The following is a 22,404-nucleotide window of genomic DNA, read 5'->3' as shown; positions in this document are numbered from 1 at the left end:
TAAATGACATTAAAAAGCCAGTTTATAACAGAATTCCTATACTGAAACCTGGGGGCAGAGAGAGAATCCATCTTAAGAATTTCATAGCTAATATTCTCTAGCTACTTATCAAAAGAAAGGTTGGCAGAAATGAAAATGTAGGTTGAAGTTCAATGTAAGATTGTCTCTGGATTAACATTGCTCTCTTACTATCTCAGTATTATTACAGATCTAAATGTAAATATCTCACCTGGTTATTTGATTTTACTATTACTGTTATTTTAAAAAGACTCAAGAAATAATTCATTAGGTAAAAAATAATAGTATTTTGGAAAGTACAGAAAAAAAATAAGCAAACTTGAAGTTAACACAGTATAAATTAATTAATTTGCATGAGGGAGTAAAACAAACTGGAAAAACATCAGAGAAGACCTTTCAGGGACTTATGATACAGTAACAAAAGAACTTGAGCATGTTATCAGATTTTGGGAAAGAGAGTAGAAGAGGACATGACTAGAAAAATATATCAAGAAGTTATGAACATATACCAAATTTGTCAAGAGACACAACGTGCTATAAACCCCAAACAAGATAATCACAAAGAACTGACTGACAAGACACAGTATAAATAGACTTCTGAAAACTAAAGACTTGGGACTGGGTGGTGGCACACCTGGTTGAGCGCACATGTCACAGTGCTTAAGGACCCAGGTTTGAACCCCTGGTCCCCACCTGCAGAGGGAAAGCTTTGCAAGTGGTTGCAGGCGTCTCTCTTTCTCTCTCCCTCTCTATATTCCCTACCCTCTCGATTTCTGGCTGTCTCTATCCAGTAAGTAAAGATAATTAAAAAAATTTAAAAAAGAAAACTAAAGTTGTTTTTTTTTTTTTTTTTTGCCTTGAGGGTCATCAGTGTGAACACTATGAATCCACTGCTTCTGGTGGCCATTTTTCCTCATTCTACTAGGTAGGACAGAGAAAAAATGAGCAGGGATGGAGACTGAGAGGAAGAGAGGCAGATAAGACAACTGCAGACCTGCTTCACGACTTGTGAAGTGGCCTCCCAGCAGTTGGGAAGTGGGTACTCGAACTTGGGTTCTCGCACAGGTCCTTGTGCTTAGTACTATGTGTGCTTAACCAGATGCACCATGGTCTGGCTCCCACAAAACCTTGAAAGAACCAGTAAAAGTAGTATCTTATCTGTTGGGGAAAACAGTATCATCAACTTTTTCAGAAGCTATCATTAAAGCCAGTGATCAGTGACATATTATTGTCAAATATTTAAAGTGACGTCCACCTGTAATCCTATACTGAGTAGAAATATCTCTGAGGTAAGAAGGGAGAATCAGGGCATTCTTAGGTGAAGAGAATTTACTGTTAGCATGTCTATCTTATAGTAATAGCTAAAGCCAGTTACATAAATAAAAAAAAGTGAATAGCAGGACAGGAGAGGTAGCATAATGATTATGGAAAGAGACTATCATGCTTGGGGCACCAAGTGTCTCAGGTTCAATCCCCTGCCCCACCATAAAGTAGGGCTGAGCATTGTAGTAAAAAATAATAAAATAAAATAGTAAAAAAAAAGAAATAGTATTGAAACATCAGAAAGTAAGAATGAATATTATTGGAAAAAATAAAATCATAACATATTTTCATACTCTTAAAAAATTCCCATTTAAACATTGTGGTTGAAGTAAAGATTACATATAGGCTAATGTGGTTCTCAATGTGTGTACTTAAAGGGAGACTGATAGAGTCATAAAGTGAAGTAACATTTCTGTACTTGTGTTGGGAAAATGACAGCACCAATGGAAATTTATAAAATAACACCATAGTAAAATTCTAAAAGCAAACTAAAAATTATAAGTAGATAGATAACATTGGAATTCTAGAAAGATTTCTCATGTTACCCAGTATATGTCAGGAATAAAAACTGGAGACATGGAGAACAGGAAGAAAATAAAGAAGACAAACAATGTAGACTCCATTCTTACCATTTCAATAAATCAATTATATGTAAGTTAATATAATTATTTAAATTAAGTCTATATTTTGACCTATGATATATGATCAAATACTGTCTATACAAGGAACTCAAATCAGTGATAACAATATTTGTCAAGTCAAAGAATGAAAGGAGATAAGATATGCAGATTGCAAATAAAAGCAGCAAATGCAATATTAGTATCAAAAAATAGGAAAACAAATTAAGTAAATTATCAAAGAAAGAGAGACAGAGTCATAGAGATTATAAAATGTACACAGGTTAAATCCAGAAAGAATGCATAGCGATGCTAAATGCTTATACACCGATATAATAGAGGTACAAAACTGGTAAACCAAACACTGGTGGCAATGAAAGGAGGAATGAATATTTAAATATTCCTCTTTTAAAATATTAAGGAAAAAAAGAAAAAGAAATGGACAATCAGCACAATAGGCAATCACTAGTCACTAGGATCAAGTCAACACTTAAGGGTGAGGGCTGCTAGCAGTGGTGCACTGATTTAAACGCACATGATTTGGAGCTCAAGGACGCTTGTGGGGGAGGTTGCTTCACAAGCAGTGAAGCAGGTCTGTAGGTGTCTATTTTTCTCTCCCCCACTCTGTCTTCCTCTCCTCTTTCAATTTCCCTCTGTCCTATCCAACAACAACAAATGGAAAAAATGGCCACCAGGAGCAGTGGATTCATAGTTCATCCCAGCAATAACCCTAAACAACAACAACAAAAACAAAACACATAAACACCTTTAAGGGACCCTCTACACAACAGTAGAACATACATTATTTTCAAGTGGCCATAGAAAATACTGAAGGAGGCCATATCCTGGGTCACAACGCAAATAACAAACAAAGTTAAAGTAACTGAAACCAGGCATGAGTGATATTTATGGACATGGAAGAGATCTGTATTTTAACCATTTTAAAGTCTTTATGCAAGTTGACATTGTACCAAAATTTTGCACAAGTCTGACATTGAAGGAAATTGACTAAAAGGTAACATTCTTTGTATTATCAATATTTCTGAGAACTGAAGATGGATCTCAAAATCTCACAATAAATATCTTAAAACAGAAAATATTTCAGTTTGAATACAAAGTCTCTGTACGTTTTAAGCAGAACAAGTGGGGGTGATAACATGGGCAAACCTTTTAGCCACACCAAGGAAGGGTATAAACATTAGAGTCAGATTTTAAAATAGGTAATTTAATTCAAATATGCTTTTGCAGCTTTTTATCATTTTCCTCACTGTAGTAATTCTATTTTTTTCTCAGTCAGTATTGTATAATAGTTATAATGGTATGTGTGACTACGCTTTAAGAATTTTCAAAGTCGGTTTTTGAATACCCAACACTGCAGATTTTCTGAGCCCACTCTCACATTTTGGCAATCAAGGTTAGAAATAGCTATTTCTGTACAGTACCCAGTATCTTGTATATAGCTGTGCTATTGGATGCTTCTGATCTACTTGGTCTAGGCTTTTGAGAGAGTCCGCATATCAAATACACAGCCTATAAATTAAAAATATTCAGTTTGTGTTTTGAAAAACTTTGAGACATACAATTGATTATCCCCTCTCATATTAATTAACTGGTGATTTATATGTCTACATTTTGCTAGGAGTGTACATAAACACCATTCCCACCACCAAAAGACTGTGACCCATCCCTCCCACCCACTCCCACCCCCCATTGTCCCAGGAAGCTGCATGTCTACCCCTCACCACAGGATTTTTACTTTGGTGCCCTACTTACTGTACAGCAAACCATAACAAAAGGACTTTTCAAAGTTAACCCAATTACCAAATAATGTGATGATAACATTAACTATCAATTGTCTTTTTGAACCCTAAGACAGCAGGTACCTCACATCTCCACTATAGAGCCTCTACTTCCCCCAGTCCTGGAACCCTTGGATAGGGCCCACTTTCCCGTATGCCTCTCCCAATTCATATCAAATAATATTGCATCCGCCGATCACAACCTAACCAACGCAATGATTGCCACCTCAACATGCTTCACTTCAGACTGTGTCCAGAGACTTCACGTGTGGAATGACAACCCTTCAGCTTCATTACTCGGGTGAGACCTTTCCTTTCATAGTATACTCTAATTTCATCTCAGGTGGTTCACTTTCTAACAAAGTCCCAAAACCTAGATATACACCAGTTTCTGTGAGAGAGAGCATATGTTCACACGTATCCATAAACTACTGCAAAATATATACCTGAAAGCAGAAGTACACTAGAGTTTGCAGTGAGTACCTCCCTAACACTTCCTCTCCACTATTCCAAGCTTTGGGTCCATGATTGCTCAACAATTTGTTTGGCTTCCTATGTTAACTCTATTTTCAGTCACCAGGTTCCAGATGTCATCAAGATGCCGGCCAGGCTTCCCTGGATTGAAGACCCCACCAATGTGTCCTGGAGCTCTGCTTCCCCAGAGACCCACCCTACTAGGGAAAGAGACAGGCAGACTGGGAGAGTGAACCGACCAGTCAACGCCCATGTTCAGCGGGGAAGCAATTACAGAAGCCAGACCTTCTACCTTCTGCAACCCACAATGACCCTGGGTCCATGCTCCCAGAGGGATAGAGAATGAGAAAACTATCAGGGGAGGGGGTGGGATATGGAGATTGGGTGGTGGGAATTGTGTGGAGTTGTACCCCTCCTACCCTATGGTTTTGTCAATTAATCCTTTCTTAAATTAAAAAAAAAAAAAGAAATAGCTATTTCACAAGGACTAACACAGCTGGAAACATGCAAAGGGAGCATAGTGCATGACTGAATGGTCATGTTTCCTTGTACCTAAATTAATGACAACGTTCCCTTGGGACTCAGGATTCCACTGATGGACTGTTTACTTAACAACAAAGAAAATGGGACTTCAGTGACTCTGAGATAGAAAAATACAATGAGACTATATAGTAAAAATGTACTGAGTATTCAAATCTAGTCGAGTTTCCACCTGGAACAAATAATACTAGGCTTCTTTAAGGCTACTACCAGCTTCTGCTTCCTTATTATAAAATGATCACATGTTAAAGCTTCAAACACCTCTGTTAAGGGGATAATTCACAAAATATATCTTTAGCACATATCTCTCCTCTGAAATCCACTTATCACAATCAGTATAATTCTCACTTTCACTTTGATTCTTGTTAATTGTAAGTATCTTTTAATGATAAAGAGATACAAAGAGAAGGGTACAGAGGAGAACAGGCACTGCTCAGTTCTGGTATATGATGGTGTAGGGGATTGAACCTGGCACTTTGGAACTTTGGGCATAAAAGCTTTATTTCAAAACCATTGTGCTTTCTCCCCATCCCTGCTCTGATGTTTGCAATGTGCTCAACAAGCAAATCCTGGTATCACCCATTTGCCTACCTCTGATCAGACTTTTGGGCTTTCTATCCTAGTGAAAATTCCAGTCAGCCAGTCAACTCCTGCATCTACTCTCACCTGAGTAGATGACCTTACAATTATTATTTAGCAATTAACTTAAGAATAAACTTGACTACTCTTTATGTTTTTCACAAAAATATACTAGTAAATATGTAGCATATACCCTCTTACTTTGACTATGAAATATCCTGCTTCTTTCAGTTATCACTAACTTGTTCTAATAATTTTAAAACAATTTAATAAGTAAAACTGGGCTGATCCGGTAGCTCGACTTGGATAGAATGCCTGCTTTGTTATAAGCAAGGTCCAGGTGCAAGTCCAACCCTCTATCCTATATTGGAGGATGCTTCAAAGCTGTGTTGTCTTTCTCTCTCTCTCTATCTGTCTCAGTGTCTCTCTATATAAATTAAAATTGAATGAGAGTGATGAATTGCTGGCGATGACAAAAATAAATTAACAATAATAATAATAACAGTAGAGTCTTAAGGGAAAAAACTTTGGAAACAACTACAGATAAAGATAATTGCAAAAAGATAATTGAATGTTATCTTTTTGGATTGAGTAATTACTAGATCAAATGTTCTTAATTAAAATTGTAATTGATCACATAAAACATTTTTAAGGTTTTAAACCCTCACAATTCATTGACAAGTTATACTGAAGAATTTAAAGTAATTATAAATGTATAAATAATCTGCATCACAGAGGAATTGATAACAAAATTAGAAATAATTATTATTAATTTCACATTTGTAAAATGAATTCATTAGAAGATTAAAAGTAAATTAAAACTTACGTCCCTATAAAGCACTTAAATTTATCATAAAATTTGTGATCCTCAGAATTACAAAATTATATTCAAAGGCAGGCATCTGTGTACCTTTGGAAATACTGAGATATATTTTGATACTTATAATGCATCACTTTTATTAAAATTATACATTCTAAGTTAAAATTCTCGCCCTGGTTAGAGAAAAGATTTGCTATTCATTTGTTTTGTGCTTTCTTTGTAGAAATCCAATTTAAGGAGAATATTTTAGATGATTGTTTTTAAAACTCAATTTCTGCAGTATTTTGACTAATTGACAATTATGAGTCATGTAACAATTAACATTTTATGACCTAATATTACAAGCAAAGAAGTATTAAAATTGATTTTCTTCTTTTCTTGGCAAGGCTAGAGCTTGTTTTTTATATTAAAAATTCTAAAAGATCTGAAAATATATATCTACACTGTTCTTTTCTAAGATATATTGTCTCTCATTTTTAATCAATCATAGTCACTGAAAGAGAAAAAGAAAAATGCAAAGTTAAATTACCTACTGTTGGCAGCATGTCTGATATACATTTTATGTGGCGCACAGACATCATGCATTCATTACAATATCCTTTAGAACCTCCCTAGGGCCACTCTTCTCAATCTTCTATTTTAGAGAAAAGGTAAGAGAAATAGAGGAGAGACATCACAGCACTGCTCCACCATTCTTGGAGCTCCCTTGGTGGTATGATGTTCCCATGTCCTGCTAGGGTTCAAATACAGGGACCTCTGCTTGGTAAAGTACATGTCCTAATGGATGATCTAGCTTCCAGCACATGTCTAAAATATGTAGATATATAAACTCTCACTGGCTGAATAAAAATGGAGCTCAGATTCACCCACCAACAGAGTGTGGTGTATTCTGTTCTCCCTTGCGTCGACTCCTGACCCACAGGGTGGTCGTCTTTGGAGTTCCCTGATCCTTCCTGCTGCTCTTCCGCTGTAGCGGTCCGTCACAGATTTGAACATTCATATTAATACACACACATATACATAGTTTTATTTTTATGCATTATAGTCAAAATTTCATAAAAAGTTTAAGATACATTTAAAAAAAGATTAGCAACATCAATTTTCAAAAAAAAATGTATTTCTGTATATAAGCAAAATAACCAGGGAATGGAATTTAGAAAAATGTAATTTATGGGCTGGGGAGACAGCATAATGGTTCTGCAAGACTTTCATGCCTGTGACTCTGAGGTCCCGGGTTCAACCCCCAGAACCACCATAAACCAGAGCTTAGCAATACTCTGTTCTCTCTGTATCCGTCTATCTGTATCTGTCTCTCTCATTAAAGTAAATACAATTTTAAAAATAAAAATATAATTTATTTATTTGTAATTTTGTATTGTGGATAAAGATAGAAGTTTAAAGAGCTAGAAGGAATTATGTTAAGTGAGCTAAGTCAGAAAGACAAAGATGAGTATGGTATGTCCCACTCATCAACAGAAGTTGAGAAAGAAGAGCAGAAAGGAAAAAACAAAGCAAGATTTGGAGTAGAGCACCAAAGTAAAAATCTCTGGATGGAGGGTGAGAGTAGATGTTCAGCTTTACTAGCAGAAGCTTCACTGGCTGTGGGTGGGGGGCGGGGGGCAAAAAATCCTTTGGTGGTGGGAAGGGTGTTTATGTTCACTCCTATTAACTTGTAATCTCATAAATCACTATTTAATTAATATGAGAGAGGGAAAAACTGATTGAAAGTCTCAAACCTTTTAATGCACAAACCATAGGCTGAGTATTTGTTTCTTCAAGCGAAGCACTTAAGACTTGAAACATATAACCAGACAGAATTTTATCAGTGGTCTCAAATTGTTAATAAATTTCTAATAACGACTTGTTCTTTGAAATGTTGACTTTTCTAAAAGCTTAGACCAGGGAGAAAAGAAGCAATCAGTGCCATTACTTTATAAGACACAGCTATATACAAATGATGTCAAAGGACATCAATTATGGTGATGTCATGTGTGATACATCAAATCCTAACAATGGTACCTTCAAAGTTAACCAACTGCCAAATAATTTGATTATAGCAATAACTGTCTATTGCCTTCTTCAACCCTAAGACAGCAGGAACCTCCCACTTCCTCGATAAAGCCCATATCTCCCCCACACATGGAACCTCTAGGGTAGGGTTCACTTTCCTGCATACTCCTCTCAATTCATACCAAATGATACTGCATCTGCTTATCCCAACCTGATCAATACAACTAGTATCACTTGGCATGCTTCACTTAGGAATGTGTCCAGAGACATCAGGCATGGAATGTCAACTCTTCAGCCTCACTGCTCTGGTGAGACCTGTCTATTCTCATAAGATTCTCTAATTCCATTTCAGCTAGTTCACTTTCCCTTCCTAACAAAGTCCCAAAACTTAAATATAGACCAGGTCCCATGAGATAGGGCATATGTTCACATGTATACATAAATTAGGGCAAAATACATACCTGAAAGCAAAAGTACACAATAGTCTGCAGTGAATCAGTATATGTTGGATAGTATGCCAGCTCCCCCTGGCTTCTGCTTAACCATATGCCTATATAGGGATAGATTTAATCCCATTCAAAGCTTTGGTCTATTTACATAAATCACTTTTACATTTACATAAAGCACTCCAGGGCATTGGTGGTTCAGTGACAGGATTCTCGCCTGCTCTGCCCCCTTCTTGTCACACTCTGATTTTCACCAGTCACTTTTCTCTCCACCCTCTCTATGTCACATCCTGTTTCCACCCTACTTGGCAAGTATATATAAAGACAGCATTGTGAGTTTTAGGGTACTTGAGTTTAGCTTAGCTCGTCTTAGATTGTGCTGCGTCCTGCATGAATAAAGAGATACTGACTACAGCTCAACCATGAGTCCCTGGTCGTCTGTTACCCGCCTGTGAAGCCAGCCCAGCGAAAACAACATAACCCGTCGAAAACAACAAGTATATGCAGCAAGCAAGTAGAAAGATGTAAAAATACACTATAAAGTTTTTAATGAAATGGTTTCTACTTAGACCTAGATACCCTCTTCACCTACTTAGCTATTACACTTCCCTCAGTCATTCCAAAGCTAACCTTATCAAAGTGAAGACTGCAAAAGCTGAATAATGGCAAGAGACTAGCATACATTAATGATGACTCTTTAGTCACTATTAGGCCATCCCACTATCTGGGGCCCTAGTTGGGGAGTCCTGAGATTCCCACACAGACATGATGGGCCTAGACCTCGAATAGATCCCTCTCTCCATTGGCAATGGTCATCTCCATCAGGAACGACACAATAAGCCACTTAGTGGGCCCCCATAGGACCTTGCCTTCAACTTGGATCAACAATGGTAGAGAGAATGTTCCATCCTTCGAAGGGAGGCTGAATAACATTATCTATCTACCACCTGAGGAAGATGGGTCCTGAATTGGAGCAGCTTGGAAAGTTCCTACTCTCCATCACAGAATGTGAGCTCAAACCTACAGGGATGCAAAGGTTACATAGGCTTCTAAGCTGAATATAGGCCCCAGATCAAATCTATGAGGTCTATAGTCAACAATATTTATACACCTTTCCCATATTTTGGAGCTACTCTCTTCCCTGATCCAGATTTCTAGCTCTTTCTCCAGCCATGACATCATCACCTCAGACAGTAACCTGGGTACACCTGCATATCACAGATATCAGGCTCAGGAAAAAACTAGTATACTCATGGACCTTTTGGAATGTAACTAAAATACTCCTACTAGCTATATTCAAATTGGAGACCCCAAATCTTCATCTATAATATTCCAGTTTTTAGGTTCATGATTAGTGAACAATTTGTTTTGCTTTATATCTGTGAATTCTTTTTTCAGCCACCAGGTTCCAGATGCTACCATGATGCCAACTGGACTTCCCTGGGCAGATGACCTCACCATTGTGTCCTGGAGCTTCCTAAATGCAAGAATACTTCAGATGAAGATTTGGGGGTTTCTGTTTTGGAAAAAGCAAATAGGTCTATTTTAGATATATTCCAAGGGGGTCTATGACTTTATTAGTTTTTGCCTGAGCCTGACAGCTTGCAGGTGGACCCAAGGTATTGTCTGGGAAAATGGTGTCACAGTTGGATAAAGGACCAGAAAGCTGGATCAGGGAAGACAGTAGCTCCCAAATACAGGAAAAGTACATAAATATTGTTAACTGTAAACCCCAGTCGATTTGGTCTGGGGCCTAAATTCAGCACAGGAGCCTATGTAACCTCTGCATCCCTGTAGGTCTGAGCTGAAATTCTGTGGTCATGGCTACGAACATTGCAGGCTTCACTAATTTCAGAAACCATCTTCCTCGAGTGATTGGTAGAATATGTTGTCCAACCTCCCTTCAGAGAATGGAACATTCTCTACCACTGTTGGCCTACATTGTAGGCAAGGTCCTGTAGGGGCCCAACATTTTCTTTTAATCCTCTTGAATATCAAAGTCTAAAAGGAGAACTCTTAATATTCCTAGGAACCATTGTGTTTACGAAAGAGGATGTATGAACCATTAGTTCAAGTATTTTTGAGTATCTCACAATAAATCTAAACACTCAAATAGTTGAAACCGTCTTTATCATGAATTATGCATTATTGACTGTGAGCTGCCAAAGTATAAATTTGGCTGTGAAATGTAAATATGCAGTAAAGTTCACAATAATCTAATTGTTGCAAAAAAGGTAGATAAATCAGTTATAAAGTCAGATTGAAAGTAAAAATAACAAAAGTAATAAAAATACAAGTGCAGTAATTGAGTGGTACAGACAAAGCAAAGATGTAATTGGGGAAATCAAAAACATGAAACAGGGAGAACAAAATTGTAGAGACCTAGTATGCATTCAGATTTGACTTTCACATTAAAGCACATTTTTTTAACAACATAAATAATCATATGGAAGCCTCTTGATAACCATAGCACAAAAAATCCTATATTGACAGAAAAGAAAAATAAACTGAGCATTTGAATGCAGAAAAAAAGTGAAAAAACAAAAACAAACATTAAACCACAAAGGAAATGAACAATAGAAGCAACATGGAATAGAGGAACTCCTAAACTAGTCAGAAGATAATGAGCACAATAGCAATGCACTCATAATTAATAATAATTACTTTAGAGATAGAGATAAGTTCCCAAATCAAAATATATACTACATCTGATAGATATAGAAACAAGTGAGCCAGGCAGTGGCAAAATCAGTTAATCCCACAAAGTACTAAGTGCCAGAAGCCGTGTAAGGACCCAGGTTCTAGCCCTAGGGTCCCCAGGGAGGACACTTCACTAGCTTTTAAGCAGGACTACAGGTGTTTTTCTTTCTCTCCCCCCACACTCTCCATTTCTTTCTGTTCTTTTTTTTAAATTATTTTTAAATATTTTATTTAAGAAAGGATTAGTGAACAAAAGCATAAGGTAGGAGGGGTACAAATCCACACAATTCCCACCACCCAATCCCCATAACCCACCCCTTCCCATGGTAGCTTTCCCATTCTCTATCCCTCTGGGAGCATGGACCCAGGGTCGTTGAGGGTTGCAGAAGGTAGAAGGTCTGGCTTCTGTAATTGCTTCCCCGCTGAACATGGGCGTTGACTGGTCGGTCCATACCCCCAGTCTGCCTCTCTCTTTCCCTAGTAGGGTGTGACTCTGGGGAAGCTGAGCTCCAGGACACATTGGTGGGGTCTTCAATCCAGGGAAGCCTAGCCAGCATCTTGGTGGCATCTGGAACCTGGTGATTGAAAAGAGAGTTAACATATGAAGCCAAACAATTTGTTGAGCAATCATGGATCCCAAGCTTGGAATAGTGGAGAGGAAGTGTTAGGGAGGTACTCACTGCAAACTCTAGTGTAATCCTGCTTTCAGGTATATATTCTGCAGTAGTCTATGGATATGTGTGCACATAAGCTCTCTCTCACAGAAACTGGTGTATATCTAGGTTATGGGACTTTGTTAGAAAGTGAACTACCTGAGATGAAATTGGAGTGTACTATTAAAGGAAAGGTCTCACCCGAGTAATGAAGCTGAAGGGTTGTCATTCCACACGTGAAGTCTCTGGATACATTCTGAGGTGAAGCATGTTGAGGTAGCAATCGTTGCTTTGGTTAGGTTGTGATCGGCAGATGCAATGTTATTTGGTTTGGATTGGGAGATGCATACGGGAAAGTGGGCCCTATCCAAGGGTTCCAGGACTGGGGGAAGTAGGGGCTCTATAGTGAAGATGTGAGATTCCTGCTGTCTTAGGGTTCAAAAAGACAATCAATAGTTAATATTATCATCACATTATTTGTTAATTGGGCTAACTTTGAAAAGTCCCTTTGTTATGGTTTGCTGTACAGTACCCAGTATCTTGTATATAGCTGTGCTATTGGAAGCTTCTAATCTACTTGGTCTAGGCTTTTGAGAGAGTCCGCATATCAAATAAGTAGCCTATATATTAAAAAGATTCAGTTTGTCTTTTGAGAAACTTTGAGACATACAATTGATTTCCCCCTCTCATATTAATTAACTACTGATTTATATGTCTACATTTTGCTAGAAGTGTACATAAACACCATTCCCACCACCAAAGGACTGTGACCCATCCCTCCCACCCACTCCCACCCCCCACTGGCCCAGGAAGCTACATGTCTACCCCTCACCACTGGGTTTTTACTTTGGTGCCCTACTTATAATTTGATCAGGTCCTGCTTTTAGTTTCCCTTTCAGATCTTCTAAGTCAGCTTCTGTTGATGAGTGGAATCATCCCATACTCATCTTTATCTTTCCGACTTAGTTCACTTAACATAATTCCTTCTAGCTCTGTCCAAGATGGGTCAGAGAAGGTGGGTTCATTGTTCTTGATAGCTGCATAGTATTCCATTGTGTGTATATATACCACAGCTTTCTCAGCCACTCATCTGTTGTTGGGCACCTGGGTTGCTTCCAGGTTTTAGCTATTATGAATTGTGCTGCTATGAACATAGGAGTACACACCTCTTTTTGGTTGGGTGTTATGGAGTCCTTGGGGTATAACCCCAGGAGAGGAATTATTGGGTCATATGGAAGGTCCATGTCTAGCCTTCTGAGAGTTTTCCAGACTGCTCTCCACAGAAGCTGTACCAATTTACATTCCCACCAGCAATGTAAAAGGGTTCCTCTATCCCCACATCCTCTCCAGCATTTGTTGCTGCTGTCCTTTTTGATGTATGCCATTCTTACAGGAGTGAGGTGGTATCTTAGTGTTGTCTTAATTTGCATTTCTCTGACAATCAGTGACCTAGAGCAGTTTTTCATATGTTTGTTAGCCTTTTGGATCTCCTTTGTAGTGAATGCTTTGTTCATAATTTGAGAGGGGGAAAATCAATTGTCTGTCTCAAAGGCAGATAACTCAGATCATATATTAAACATCCACCATTTTACTAAGCACCCTCCCTCTTTATTTCCTTAATCACCACCAGGGTTATCAGTGAGGTTTGGTGCCTTCAAAAGAAATTCATTGTTCCACCTAGCCACTTTATTCCTGTCCTCTTCTCTCTTCTCCTCTCCTCCCCTTTCCCTTCTCCTATTTAACTTTTTGATAAGAGAGGAATTGAGAGGGAAGGGGAAAAGAGAGGGAGCAAGAAAAAGAGACACCTACAGTATTGCTTCATCAACCATAAAGCTTTCCCCACCCGCAGGTCTAGAACAGGGACTTGAATATGGATTCTTGTGCATGATAATATGTGCACTCTACCAAGAGAACCATTATCTGACCCCAGATTAATTTTTATGGTTTTAATATCAGTCATAATCTTTGTGTTTTTTAAAGATTTATTTATTTATTTTATGAGAAACATAAGAGGACAGAGAAAGAGCCAGGCATCACATATGCTGCCAGGGGCTGAACTCAGGACCTAATGCTTGAGAGTACTATGCACTATCCACTGCATCACCTCCTGGACCACTCAGTCATAATCTTTGTACACAATGCACCCACTAATGAACTACTGAAGCAGTTGTTGTTTTTAACACCCTTGTGTTAAAAATGATATTAAGGTATATTATTAACTGTACCAGTGAGTTTTACTTTAAAAATATTTAATTTTATTGGAGATCTTTCTTTTCAACTTGAAAAACTCTCTTTAGTATTTCTTATATTGAAAATTGATGGATAAACTCCTTACATTTTAGTTTGGCTATTGAAATGTATTTCTCCTTTAATTTTGAAAGTTAAGTTTGATCACCAGTTTTATTTACTTATTTCAAAATTTTGATAAGTGTTTCCCATTCTTCCCTGACAATAAGATATCAGCTGGTAAAAACAAACAACAACAAACAACAACAAAAAAACTGTTGATTGCTTCATGGCTGTCCATTTATATCTGAGGGATTTATTATTCCTCTGCTTTTAAATCCTGATTTTGGTTTTAGAAAGCATATTCAAGTGTACTATAAATCACACAGGTGTTTTTAAATCTGTTGTCATCTCTGGGATATAGTTTCATACTTCCCCTAAATATGTGGTAGCACACCTTGTTCACACTCAAATTGTCTACATCCCTCTATCAAAGGACATTGGAACCTCTTTCCTTTAAGTTTTCCCATGACAATTTCAAAACTGCCTTTGTGATGAGAAGATAACCAGTCCTATAGAATTAACACTCTACACTATGACCTCAATTTATTTACATATATTGTTGTCATCACAAAGGTTTCAACACCAAGTAGACATTTTTTTTTCCAGACTGACAATGAGGGGATACATAGCATTAAAGACTGACAATGAGGGGATACATAGCATTAAAGCTTTCTTTACCATGTGCAGGGATCCTAGGTAGTCAAACATGGGTCTTGAATGTGGTAAAGCAAGTTCTTTCTCAGGTGAGTAAACTCACCAGCCCTGAATTCAGTTTTTTAAAATAATATTTATTTATTTAATATTTATTTATTTATTCCCTTTTGTTGCCCTAGTTGTTTTATTGTTGTAGTTATTATTGTTGTCGTCGTTGTTGGATAGGACAGAGAGAAATGGAGAGAGGAGGGGAAGACAGAGAGAGGGAGAGAAAGATAGACACCTACAGACCTGCTTCACCGCCTGTGAAGCGATGCCCCTGTAGGTGGGGAGCCAGAGGCTTGAACATGGATCCTTAGCCGGTCCTTGCGCTTTGCGCCACGTGCACTTAAACCGCTGCTACCGCCTGACTCCCGAATTCAGTTTTTTTAACTGCTTCTAAAAACCCTGTCTCCAAATAGTCATCCTGGAAGTTGAAGTTTAACACATGGATTTGGGAGGAAAACAGTTCAGTTCATAATGCATAGCAAGTGTACTTTATGATTGATGTTCTGTTTATTTTTAAATAAAAATGCTTAACCATGGCTGGAGCAATAGTTCAACTAGTGGAACAACTGACTTGCCTACCTGAGGTCCTGGGTTGGTCCCCAGTGCTGAGTGATGCTCTGGTTAATTGCTCCCACTTTCTCTGTGAAATGTGTCTCATGTGAAATGCTCTCTCATATATGGCAAATAAGTAAAATTTAAATAATATATAAATGTATGGACCAATTCATCAGATTGTAGATATGATTTTTAATGTGACCTTATTTTTCAGAAATATTCTGAAATAAATATATATATATATATATTTTACATTAAATGTAATATAATATATATTTTATATATCTCTGATTTTAGCAGAGAAAATAAGTCATACCAGAAAAAGCAGAGTAAACTTAGAAAGCAAATTAATGGAAAAGCGTCACATTAATAATAGCGGGAGTAGGCCGGTAGCACTGTAGGTTAAGTGGAGGTGGCTCAAAGTGCAAGGACCAGTGTAAGTATCTGTAAGTATCCCGGTTTGAGCCCCTGACTCCCCACCTACAGGGGAGTTGCTTCACAGGTGGTGAAGCAGGTCTGCATGTGTCTTTCTCTCCCCCCTCTGTCTTCCCTCCTGTCTCCATTTCTCTCTGTCCTATCCAACGATGACATCAATAACAACAACAATAAATACAACAATAAAACAACAAAGGAAACAAAAGAGAATGAATAAATACATAAATATTAAAAAATAAATAATAGAAAGCAGGAGGCAGGTAGTGGCATACTTGGTTGAGTGCACACAGGGCCATGCACAAAGACCCAGGTTCAAGCCCCCAGTCCCCACCTGTAGAAGGAAAGCTTTGAGAGCGGTGAAGCAGTACTGCCGGTGTCTCACTTCTCTTTTTCTCACTATCTCCCCCCTTCTCTCAATTTCTGGCTGTCTCTATCCCATAAATAAATAAAGATAATAAAAAATTTAAAAACAATAATAGAAAGCAATCTAGAAAAGAAAGAACTCTATCTGTTTATCACATTATAGATTATGACACTACTAAAAAGAGAATAGAAAGATTAAAATAATTCCACTGAAATATTCTTTAAAATGTTAACAACAGTTGAGTGACGCATTCCTATACACAATGATACTTGCTAAATTCTCCACTCCTCTCTTGCAAGAAAGAGGTGAAACAGGTTTGCATGTCTATCATCTATCTATATCTATCTACCTATCTATCATCATCATCATCATTATTATTATTATCTATCATATGCCAGTCATCTACCATCTGTCTATCTATCTATCTATCTATCTATCTATCATTTCTCTATCTCCACCCCTCCCCTTTCACTTTTGGTCTGTCCTATTAAGTAAAATAGAAAGAAAAAAGAAATAAAATGGTTGCTAGGAACTGTGGATAAGTAGTGCAGACACTGAGCCCCAGTAATATCCCTGGTTGTAATTTAATAAAAAAAAGTTAAAGGAAACCTAAACACAACTATTGATTTAAAAAGTATAAATGCCCAGGGCCTGGCGGTAGCGCAACAGCTTAAGTGCACATGGAGCAAAACTCAAGGACTCGCATAAGCATCCCGGATAGAGCCCCCGGTTACCCACCTGCAGGAGGGTCACTTCACAAGCAGTGAAGTAGGTCTGCAGGTGTCTGTCTTTCTCTCCCCCTCTGTCTTCCCCTCCTCTTTTAAGTTCTCTCTGTCCTATCCAACAACAAACACAATAACAACAATATTAGTAACAACAACAGGGGCAACAAGAATGGGGAAAATTGGCCTCCAAGAGGAGTGGATTCATAGTCAGGCACTGCGCCCCAGTGATAACCCTGGAGGCAATATATATACCTTTAGGGCATATATATATATATATATATATATATATATATATATATATATATATGCCTATATATACATATATATCATAAAGAGATTTGCTGACGTAAGAATCCATCCTGTGTTTGGACCAGGTAAAAGCTTCAATAAATAAAGATAGTGCCTATTACCCCTTGTGGAGACAGTATGTCATCACCATGCCATCAAAATAGAGTTTCAATATACTTGAATGACATATACAGAAGTTTGGTTACAATAGCTATAAACTTAAAAATTCACCTCTTTTAACTAAGTTATTAACATTCTGATTCCAGTTTTAGAATGCTTTGAGACATTTGGTGGACTTAAATATATTAATAAAAATTAATTTGCCATGGTTACTTGAACCGACTAAGTAATAAACACTTTTTGAATTGTATGATGACTCTCTTTTTGTTACTCTTTAGAAGTTTAGCTAACAAGTTCAAATAGGTTATTAGATACCTGAAGATATGAAAATGCAGAAATGTTTAATAGGCTCTATACACTCTTATGTTTATTGCAACCCAATTTGGAACAACCAAGATCTAGAAACAACATTCTATCTCTATATCATATATATATATACAAATGCAGAAATGTTTAATAGGCTCTATACACTCTTATGTTTATTGCAACCCAATTTGGAACAACCAAGATCTAGAAACAACATTCTATCTCTATATCATATATATATATACAAATGCAGAAATGTTTAATAGGCTCTATACACTCTTATGTTTATTGCAACCCAATTTGGAACAACCAAGAACTAGAAACAACATTCTATCTCTATATCACATATATACATATACACATACACATACATATACATGATATTCTTTTGCTGCAATATGGATGGAACTAGAGGGAATCAGGCTCATAAAAATAAATCAGAGGGAGAAACATAGAATATCAGATTGTTGGTATGCTTCTAAAAACCCCTTCTGTTTCATTAGTTTAATCCCCCCTGCTTAACACTATTCTATTTACATAACCACTTCATTCTATTTACATAACCGCTGTTAACAAGCACCACCCTCCCTCCAGGGCATTGGTGGTTCAGTGGTAGAATTCTTGCCTGCTCTGCCCCCTCACCTTGTCATACCCTGATTTTCACCAGTCACTTTTCTCTCCACCCTCTCTGCATCGCATCCTGTTCCCACCCTACTGGGCTAGTATATTTATAAGGACAAAATTGTTTGTAGTAGTTAGTTTTAGTTTAGCTTGGTATAGATTGCGCTGCGTCCTGCATGAATAAAGAGATACTGCATACAGCTCAACCATGAGTCCCTGGTCGTCTGTTACCCGCCCGTGAAGCCAGCCCGGCAAAAACAACATCAGATGGTTTCATATAAATGAGCTCTAAGAAACAAAGCAATAGATGATACAGAGAGAATCCTCAATGGACTGCAGCAGATTCACAGACTAGTAAGGGAGAAGGGAGAATGACCAAGGGCATTAAAATCCCTATGATAAAATGAGGGTTAGGTTGAGGGTTAAATGTACTGATACCTATCTTAGGGACATGTAGAAATGTAGAAATGCAGCCCTGTGACAACAACAAAAAATCATGTAAATCAAGACTATTAACCTCATGACTTCCAGAGATGTGGCTATGGAGTAGGAACCAATTAGGAGCCCTTTCATATCACTCTCCTAATTACGAAAAAAAATGAAAAGAAAAAGAAAAAGAAAAATCACTTGGAAACTCTTCCTTCAATATGATAGGGGCTAGACTTGAATCTGGGTTGTATGCATGGCAGAACAGGTGCACTATCTAAGGTAACTTTTTTGATAACTATTGTTTTTAAGTTAACATACTTGCATGCTGAAACATTATTTTTCTCTGTCAGTTTTTCACTATGACATGGAATTTCTTTTTGTTCAGCAGTGGTTGTTTCATATAATCATATTTGATGAGTTGCTAAGTTCACTGCAAATTTAATGTTCCAGCACAGGAAATGGTCACTTTTTGTCTATTAGACATTAAAGAACAAAACATACCCTACAACTTAATTCACCCATTGAATGTTTCAGCTGTGAAAATATTCCTTCAATAATCCCTCTTTTTTCCTGTTGTGACTACTCAGTGCCTCCTGTCAAGGGCAGAATCTAGCCTCAGGGCCGTCCAGTAAAGATCGGGACACATAAGTACCCAAGTTCAAGTTCCTTGTCCCCATCTGCAAGGGAGAAGCTTCACAAGCAGTGAGGTGGTGTTGCGATTATCTTTCTCTGCCCCTATCTTTTCCTTCCCTCTTGATTTCTCTCTGCCTGTCTCTATCTGATAAATATTTTTTAATGTTGTCTTAAAAAAATAACTGCAATGACAGTCTTAAGATACTTCCATATTTGAGTAAATTCACTGTGCAACAAGAGATTAAAAAAAAAAACATAATGTAGTCATTAGCATTATAATAAAAGCCAGAAACAAAGAAACAAGTGACTTTGGGTTTAAGGTCAAACAGCAGGAAAAAGCTGGTATTTACTAATGGGGCTGAGAAGTATGGGAAAAAAAGAGAGAGAAAAACAAATAGAGACTGAAAAGACCATAAGTTGTCACTGCAGTCTCAAAGATATCAACCAGGTCATGTACTTAATCTAATGGATGTTCGAAGTTAGCAAACTGATTTAATGGCTTTTTGATCTAGACATGAAGGCATCTGACAGCAAACTTCAAAGCAACCATTAATTTCTTCCAGCTGAGTAGGATAAGAACTAGAACTAGTAGGGTAAGAACGTAGAGAAGGAACTATTCTAGTACAGTCAAAATTCTCAAGAAATATGTAGCTCTTGAGACAGCAAATTTATAAAGAGGAATAAGGAAAACCACATTTTCAGTTTTGCTACCCTTCAAATTTTCCCCTAAAATTTTTACAGAAGAATGAATGGATATTTTCACTGCTAGAGCACTTGTTAAGAGCCAGAATGGAGGAAGGGGTCAAAGAAAAAAAAAAAAAAAAAAGCTCAGAATGATGCAGGTCTGTGTTTAGAGACTCCCTGAGCAGGACAACGGGGCTAAAGGGTCAAAGGGTCTTGAACCTGACATCTACAAAGGAAAAAGATGAGTTTTGAATTCTGGATGCTGCTTTGTGCAGAGAGGTACATAGCAAAGGATAATCTTTTAAAGAGAAAAGAGTTATCTTGGACAAAGCACCATACTTTGTATGGATGATGAAAGGACTTGGGTAGAGTGAAAAGGGAATAGTGGGCTCTGAGATGCCAACATTCTACAGGCAGGAAGCAAGGTAAGAATTCAAACATGAATCACCTTTTTTTGTTTGTTTGTTTGTTTGTTTATGTACAGAAAAGCAGACACCCTAGGAGGACAGCCAACAACCATAGAGATCAACCTATGAGGGAAATACGCTCAAATGGTAAAACTGGGCTGCAGCTAAAGAACATTCCCTATCATGCTTTTGAAAATAATTTAAAAAAATGTAGAGGGCATTGTGTGTATATTCCACACATTCTTTAAGCATGCATCTGTCATTAGACACTTGGGTCATTTCCAAATATTAGCTATTAAAAACAGTATTACCAGGATTGGGCGATAGCTCAGCAGGTTAAGCGCATGTGACTCAAAGAACAAAGACCTGCATAAGGATTCCTGTTGGAGGCCCCGGCTCCTCACCTGCAGGGGAGTCACTTCACAGGCGGTGAATCAGGTCTGCAGGTGTCTTTCTCTCCCCCTCTTTATCACCCCCTCCTCTCTCTATTTCTCTCTGTCCTATCCAACAATGGTGACATCAATAACGACAATAATAACTACAACAATAAAACAACAAGGGCAACACAAGGGAAAAGTAAATAAATTTTAAAAAATAGCACTACCACAAACATGCACAGCCATGTCAAACACCTTTCAGACAGGCACTTTTGTGTTTGTTTATATATATACCTAAGAAAGGAATAGCTGCATCATGTGATGAGTCCATTTTTAGTGTGTGTGTGTTATTTCTACTTTATTTTTATTTGACACGACCGAGAGAAATTGAGAGAGGAGGGGAGATAAAGATGGAGAGAGAAAGAAAGACACCTGTAGACCTGCTTCACTGCTCATGAAAGGTCCTCCCTGCCAGTGGGGAGTGGAAGCTTGAACTCAGACCCTTGCTTATGGTGATAGATGAGCTTAACCAACTGCACCACCACCTGGCCCCCACATTTTTAGTGTTTTCAGAAATCTCCAATCAATTTCTCACATTTGCATTCTCACCAACAGTGTAGGAGGATTCCCTTCTTTCAACATCTTCACCAGGACTTGTTTCTCTCCTTATCAGAAAGGCTTTTCTCCAGCCCATGTTCAACAACAGATAAGTGGCTGAGCAAGTTACGGTATATATACACAATGGAATACTACTCACCGATTAAAAAGTGACTTCACTGTTTTCAGTCTATCTTGGATAGAGCTTGAAGAAATCATGGTAAGTGAAATAAGGTAGAAACACAAGGATGAATATGGGATGATCTCATTCTCAGGCAGAAGTTGAGAACACAAGTTCAGAAGAGAAAACCCAAGTAGAGCCTGAACTTGTGTTGGTGTATTGCACCAAAGTAAGACTCTGGGGTGGGTGGGGGGGTGAGAGTACAGGTCCAAAAAGGATGACAGAGGACCTAGTAGGGGTTTTATTGTTATGTAGAAAACTGAAAAATGTTATGCATGTACAAACTATTGTATTTACTGTCAAATATATAACATTAATCCCCCAATAAAGAATTTTTTAAAAAATGTAAATACATAAAGTAAAAGACTAAGTAAATAAAGAAGGTGAACTGGGTTCTAAAATAAAATAAAGGCTTTTTTCACAGGCTGAGTATTTTATTACTATCTTAAGTTACATTTCTCTGATAATCAGTAATTTTTTTCAGTATTTTTTCATGTGCCTTTGGGCTATCTCTAATGAAATCATATCCTTTGCCTCATTAAAGAAAGAATATGAAGACATAATGTTAAGTGAGATTATTCATCAGAAGGATGAATAACAGAGTATCTCACTTGTAGGTGGAACTTAAGAAACCAAGAGGGAAAGGTAAAACATCTTGTGAAACTTGGACTAGACTGGTCTCTTGCAGCAAAGGCCAAGGACATAGGGAGGG

This window comes from Erinaceus europaeus, chromosome 2 (assembly GCF_950295315.1).
Source record: "Erinaceus europaeus chromosome 2, mEriEur2.1, whole genome shotgun sequence".
Lineage (NCBI taxonomy): Eukaryota > Metazoa > Chordata > Mammalia > Eulipotyphla > Erinaceidae > Erinaceus > Erinaceus europaeus.
This window is presented reverse-complemented; position numbering follows the sequence as displayed.